The sequence below is a fragment of the Zea mays genome, chromosome 7, assembly GCF_902167145.1.
Source record: "Zea mays cultivar B73 chromosome 7, Zm-B73-REFERENCE-NAM-5.0, whole genome shotgun sequence".
NCBI lineage: Eukaryota > Viridiplantae > Streptophyta > Magnoliopsida > Poales > Poaceae > Zea > Zea mays.
Window position 1 is genome coordinate 152,210,585 of NC_050102.1, and position 7,447 is coordinate 152,218,031.

A 7,447-nucleotide genomic window follows, 5' to 3' on the forward strand; every position below is an offset into this window, starting at 1 on the left:
AGATGCTTACCCAAAGGATATATTGGAGTGAACCAACACTAGAAGTGTTATCGACAGAACAAAGTAACTGAGAGTGTTGCAGTTTGCCACGGCTTAGGGTGTTAAGGATGTGCGGAGGGAGAGGATAACCCATAGTCTATATTTATAGTTGGGGTGCACTTGACTTAGTGGGGTAGAGCTCATGGTTATGGCAAAGGAATCATCTGAACTAGGGTTCGGGCAAAGAATTATAGGCGAGCACATGGAACAATTATATTTCGGAGTTTTGAAGAATATGAACCATGCTTAGAGGATGACATGGTTGGATATAGGATAATTTGAAATGAATTTAGAAATCAGAGTTTCGATGGAGGAGTTTTGAATTTTATATCCATATGAATTAGAAAATAAAAGGGATATTCTTGTCAAGGAAATGGTCCCCGGTCCTTGTGGCCCATCGGTGAGTGAGTGCGCTAGAGAAAGCCTCTATATCTGGGCCCCATCGGTCAGCTGGAGGAGGAAGGAAACGTCTGCCCTAGAAGCACCCACCCTCGAATGAGCCCCGCGACACCGATCCCCGGGTTAGGCGTGGCAGAACTAGACGGGGGGCCATGTGAGCCGAAGGGACTCCACTCAAGTGGATCCCTCGCATGGCCCAAGACCGACCCGTCATAAATGATCGACCGCGTTGACTGTGCCTAGCACTGAGCCGTAGCAGGGGCGCCAGTCTGCCTCCCACTCATGACCTATGAGCCCTCAAGCTGCAGCACACTCATAGCATACGAATCCCTCGGAGTACGACACATTTGTGGCTCGCACCCCGAACTTGCGGCGCACTCATGACCTATCGGGACTAGCCATGCCGAGCCCCAGTATACAACCGTGAATTTGGGGGTATAAAATTCATTTCTTAATACCCACCAAATTCAGGTGTTACTCTCTCATTTCTTTGCTTTCCTTCTCTATTTCTTAAAAATGGAGAATTATTTTGTTTTATATTGGCATAAACCGAGTGGAATGAGCCCTAAAGGTGCTTTGGTTGTTGCATTCATGTCATTGCATGGTGTTTCTAAGTGCAAAACTTATTTGAAACATGTTAACATATATTATAGAAGCTCTCGGTAAATTTTCATATTTTTCGGAATATTTTTCTATTTTCTGGAAACCAAAATCTATTTATTTGAGATACTTAAAATGTTTTTAGAAACTCTAATTATGTTTTTTGAGTTCATTAGGTGCCAAAACATTTATAGAAAATTTTCTGGAATTTTTGGAAGCATCTATAATATTTTGAGCACAAAATATGGATTTCTATACTTTTTCAAATTTTATAAATTGAATAAAATCCGAATTTTCATCTCGTCCGAACCCCAACTATATATACATGTACGACTTCTCCTCGTCGAGCCTGTTCCAAAGCACGAAACGATTTCCCCAAATTCAACCGACGAGCAATTACTCCCAATCTGTGCATCGTCTGTGGAATCCGAGGGTACCACTACGTTCGTCTCGTCGAGGTCTTCGTCTGGACATGTCTTGTTTGTCGATCAGACCTCCGAATCTCCGTCAATCAACGATTTTCTCCTCAGCTCCAGCGAAGCTCTACTTCCCTGTGAGAAACCTCCATTGTTGCACCTATGGTTTCTTCGTTTCACCATTTTCCCATCGGTGCAAGGCCTCCCTCTCCCTCCCCTCACTTCCCCCGGCGGCGGCGCCCCTCCGCCCTCCTTTTCCCCCACCGGCGCGGGCCCCTCTCCCCCCGGCGATCGCGGCAGCAGCGCGTGGCCTCGCGCGCCTGTGCGCCACGGCCGCGGCCTGGCCGGCTCGCCCCCCCCCCTGCGAAGCCCCCCACCCCTTCCCCCTCCTCCTCTCTCTTCCATGGATAGGAGGAAGAAGATGGCAGTTTTGTAATTTAGTACGCACTCATTTCAGTCTAGTTTAAAACAGTGATAACATTTGCGTTTTAAACCCGATTCAATCTGTTTAAGTTGCGTTAGATCCGTATTATCTACATGTTAGAAGTATTTTTCCCCACCGTTGCATATTTTATAAATTTATTTAAACGTTTGATTGATCGGCGGTTAATAGAACGACGTTTTATTTAAATCTAATTTATAATTTCGAATTGCACATTTATAAATCAACATCAACATAGTTAATGTTAACTGAACTATCCTTATTAAATAATTAGTTAGTTTAATTATGTCATTTATTTATTAGTTTCGTGTATCGTGTTGGCCTGTGCGTACCGTGCGCGTGCCGTGGTGCTGTTTCGTGCGTGTCGTCACGTGTCGTTCGTGAGTGTCGCGCGTGCTATTCGCACGCGTTGTCGCGTGCGTTTGCGTGTGTCGCTGTCACACCCGGTTTTAGAAGGCAAACCGAATACGAACCATGTACGTGCCAGGATTAGCAATTCACGTACACAACAGTTACATAACTGGACATCATCACACAGTGCTCAAATAATGACATAAAAGAGGGTATAATAGTCGATTACATCATGATGTCCGAGACATCCACATAGTCTTTAACAATAATCAAAGTGCGGAAAAGAAACATAGATACACACGGCCTACACAGGCAGCCGACTGAGGGTTTACCGCTAACCCACGCCTAGAACTCATCGTACTCTTGGAACAGACGTTCCACACATTTAATACATTCCACACATTTAATACAAAGAACAGTACACCACACAATAGAATGCAATAAATAAACAGACGTTCGACGCAGGGCTCACACTTACGACTAAGCGAGAAAGAGAAAGTAACGGTCGAGGCTATGGTCGAAGAGCGATCACGCCACACGATTAAAAATTAAAATACTCGTCTAAACAGAACGGTATTAATTTAGCCATCGCGTTTAGCATAGGGTAAAATCATGTTCCATATTTAATTATTATGAACAGATTAAGGTAAATTAAAAGGGATTGTCACGTGGCGGAACGCGCGACACAACACTTAAATTGAATTAAGAAATAAACGACTCGTCGCGCGATGAGACGTGCAACGAGACTCTTGCATTAATTATAAATAAACGTTAAGCGTTGCGTGACGAAACGCACGACGACATACGTCATCTAAACTAAATTTAAAAAGAAACATCGCACGACGAAGCGTGCGACGCAGCACATCGACTAAACTAAAATTAAAAATGGATTAACTGAAAGTTGAACACCACGCAACTACAGTCGTACGCGCGAACACGCTGCGCGCGCCGGGGGCACGCGAGGCCACGCCGGGGGAAAGGGCACGGCCACCGGGGGCGTGGGGCAGGGCCGCCGGGGCACGCAGTCACCGCGGCACGGGGCCGCCAGGGCGTGGGCGAGCCGCCGGGGGAGCGAGCGCGCGCGAGGCTGAGCCGCCGCCAGGGCACGGGGGCGCGCGGTGCCACCGGCTGTGGGGCGAGCCGCCGGGGCACGCGGGACGCCGGGGGCGCGAGGGCGTGGGGCCGCAGGGGCCACAGGGGGGCAACGGGAGTAGGGGCCACGGGGGGGGCGACGGGAGAGGAAGGGGGCGCACAGGGAAGAAGAAAGGGGAGGGGGAGGGGAAGAGAAGAGAGGGAGAGGGGAGGAGAGCTCACCTCAGGGTCCAAATTCGGCGATCACCATCTCCAAAACCTAGGGCACCACGGGGAGAGAGAGAGAGATGGGAGAGAGAGGAGGTTGCTGCGCGGGAGAATTGAATGAGGGGAAGAGACCAGGGGAGGGGGGCGCGGGCCGAGCTGGGCTGGGCCGCACCGCGGGTCAAAACCCCGTGGCGCACACAACCACAGATCGGAATTCAATTCGCGAAGCAAAATTTGAAACGAGACTAAGCAACACACGCGACTAAACACGACATCAGACAAAAGAAATATGATTCGGCATGATGCAACACCCATGTCAACTTAGGTTTGGTTTACACACGATATGGACACCAGTCGCTATATTGCTTTGAAATTGGGAAGAAGGAGCGAAACGGGAAAAGAAAAGAGAGTAACACCTGGATTTGGTGATTAAAAAGAAGAAAAAATTCTACCCCCAAATCCAGGGCGTTACAAACCTATCCCCCTTAAAAGAATCTCACCCTCAAGATTCAAGGTTGGCCAGCAAAGAGTTCAGGGTATTTGGCCACCAGATCATCTTCACGCTCCCAGGTTGCTTCTTCCTCAGAGTGGTGACTCCATATGACTTTGCACATTCTGATAGTTTTCCTCCGGGTGACTCTGTCTACAGTCTCAAGAATCTGCGCTGGCTTCTCTATGTAGGTCAAGTCCTCCTAGACCTCCAGACCTTCCACTGGCAACTGCTCTTCTGGCACACGCAGACACTTCTTCAGCTGAGACACGTGAAAGACATCATGCACTGCGGACAAGCCTTCTGGCAGACTAAGCTGATAGGCCTCTTCTCCACGCCTTGCGAGAATCTGATACGGACCAACATAGTGGGGTGCTAGCTTGCCTTTGACTCCGAATCTTCTGACTCCTCTGATCGGTGATACTTTCAAGTAGACAAAATCTCCGACTTCAAAACTCGACTCTCTCCTTCTTGTGTCTGCATAGCTTCGCTGCTTTGATTGCGCTATCTTTAGATTCTCCCGAACCATTTTGATGTTCTCTTCAGCTTCAAGCAAAATATCTGGCCCAAACACTTGCTTTTCTCCAGGCTAATCCCATTGCAACGGAGTTCTACAACTCCTTCCATAAAGCGCCTGAAATGGTGACATCTTCAAGCTGGTCGGGTAACTGTTGTTATAGGAGAACTCTACATAAGGTAATCTCTTGTCTCACTTGGACTGATCTTGCAACGCACAAGCTCTCAACATATCTTCGAGGATTTGATTAGTTCTTTCGGTCTGACCGTCTGTCTGCGGATGATAAGCTGAACTGAAATTCAGATGTGTATCCAAGGCTTCATGCAACTGCTGCCAGAAATGAGAGGTGAACTGCGTTCCTCTGTCTGACACTATCTTCTTTGGCACACCGTGAAGACAAACGATTCGGGACATGTACAACTCTGCCAATACTGCACTGCTATAATTGGTCTTGACAGGTATGAAGTGGGCTGACTTGGTTAAGCGGTCCACCACTACCCAAATGGAGTCATAGCTGGCTCGAGTGTGAGGCAATCCGACTATGAAGTCCATTCCGATTTCATCCCATTTCCACTGAGGAATTCGCAACGGTTGCAACAATCCAGCTGGCCTCTGATCCTCTGCCTTGATCCTTTGACAACTGCCACATATAGCCACATGCTCTGCGATCTCCCTTTTCATTCCATACCACCTGTCGGGGACCATAATTAGGGGTACCCTCAAAGCTCCTAATTCTCAGCTGGTAACCCCCATCAGCACGAAGCTGCAAAGGCTTGATGGGTGCGATTAAGTCAGGGATCGGTCCATTCGAGGGACTCGATCACGCCTCGCCCGAGCCTAGCCTCGGGCAAGGGCAGCCGACCCCGGAGGATCTCCGCCTCGCCTGAGGCCCCCCTCCAGCGACGAACATACTTCCGGCTTGCCCGATGCACTGTCTTCGCCAAGAAGCAACCCTGACCAAATCGCCGCACCGACCGACCAAATCACAGGAGCATTTAATGCAAAGGTGGCCTGACACCTTTATCCTGACGCGCGCCCTTCAGTCAACAGAGCCGAAGTGACCGCAGTCACTTCGCCGCTCCACTGACCGACCTGACAGAAGGACAGCGCCGCCTGCGCCGCACCGACTGCAGTGCCAGTTGACAGAGTGAGGCTGACAGGCAGTCAGGCCCGACCTCAGGCACCATAGGAAGCTTCGCACCGCCCGACCCAGGGCTCGGACTCGGGCTAAGCCCCTGAAGACGGCGAACTTCGCTCCGCCCGACCCAGGGCTCGGACTTGGGCTAAGCCCCGGAAGACGGTGAACTCCGCTCCGCCCGACCCAGGGCTCGGACTTGGGCTAAGCCCCGGAAGACGGCGAACTCCGCTCCGCCCGACCCAGGGCTCGGACTTGGGCTAAGCCCCGGAAGACGGCAAACTCCGCTCCGCCCGACCCAGGGCTCGGACTTGGGCTCAGCCCTAGAAGACGACGAACTCCGCTTCGCCCGACCCCAGGGCTCGGACTCAGCCCTGGCCTCAGCCGACGGTCTCCGCCTCGCCCAACCCAGGGGCTCGGACTCGACCACGGCCACGGAAGACATACTCGACCTCGGAGGAGCCTCCACATCGCCCAGCCTAGGGCGCAGACCGACCACGTCGACAGGAGGCGCCATCATTACCCTACCCCAAGCTGACTCGGGCTACGGGGAACAAGACCGCGGTCCCATCTGGCTCGCTCCGCCAGATAGGCAATGATGGCGCCCCGCACGCTCCCTGACGACGGCAGCTCTCCGCCCCTTACGGAAGCAAGAGGACGTCAGCAAGGACTCGACAGCCCCGACAGCTGTCCTTCCGCCAGGCTCCAGCGCTCCTCCGACGGCCACGACATCACACAAATCGGGTGCCAAAACCTCTCCGGCTGCCACGACGACGTGTACTTAGGGCGCTAGCTATCCTCCGCTAGACACGTAGCACTCTGCTACACCCCCCATTGTACACCTGGATCCTCTCCTTACGCCTATAAAAGGAAGGACCAGGGCCCTCTTACAGAGGGTTGGCCGCGTGGGGACAAGGAGGAGACAGGCGCTCGCGTGAGGCCGCTCGCTCCCTCTCCCGCGTGGACGCTTGTAACCCCCTACTGCAAGCGCACCCGACCTGGGCGCGGGACGAACACGAAGGCCGCGGGATTTCCACCTCTCTCGCGCCCATCTCCGGCCACCTCACTTCCCCCCTTCGCGCTCGGCCTCGCGCCGACCCATCTGGGCTGGGGCACGCATCGACATTTCACTCGTCGTCCCAGGAACCCCCCGGTCTCGAAACGCCGACAGTTGGCGCGCCAGGTAGGGGCCTGCTGCGTGTTGACGAACAGCTTCCCGTCAAGCTCTAGATGGGCAGTCTCCAGCAACCTCTCCGGCCCGGGACGGTGCTCCGTTTCGGGAGTCTTGAGTTCATGTCCCTCGACGGCAGCTACGACATGATACTCCTTCCACCGCCGTGCGACAGCAACAATGGCGGCCGATAGCCCGCCCGCCGGCGGCGGAATCGACGACGTCTTCCCCGCGTGGTGGAAGAACAACATTCGAGCTCACCCCGTCCTCTCCCCTGCCGATGGAGGAGGAGGCGGGGCAACCAAGGCCAAGCAGGAGGTAGTGCCTCGTCGGCTGTCGAGCGAGTTGACGGCGCCAGTGCCCCAACGGGGGGCGCGTCGGGCATCGACCTCGTGTTTGAGACGAAGACGAGCGTCGTCTCCCCGCGACACGCCAATTCCGAGCAAATGGACGACGCCAGCACGCTCGCGAAAGGCTTGCTGGACGTCACCCTTGTACCTGAGATGACGGTGCAGTCAGTCCCCGACGTGACTTCAACACCGCCCGTCGACCAAGAGCTACCGACCGATTCCCATCTCACGCCTTTCG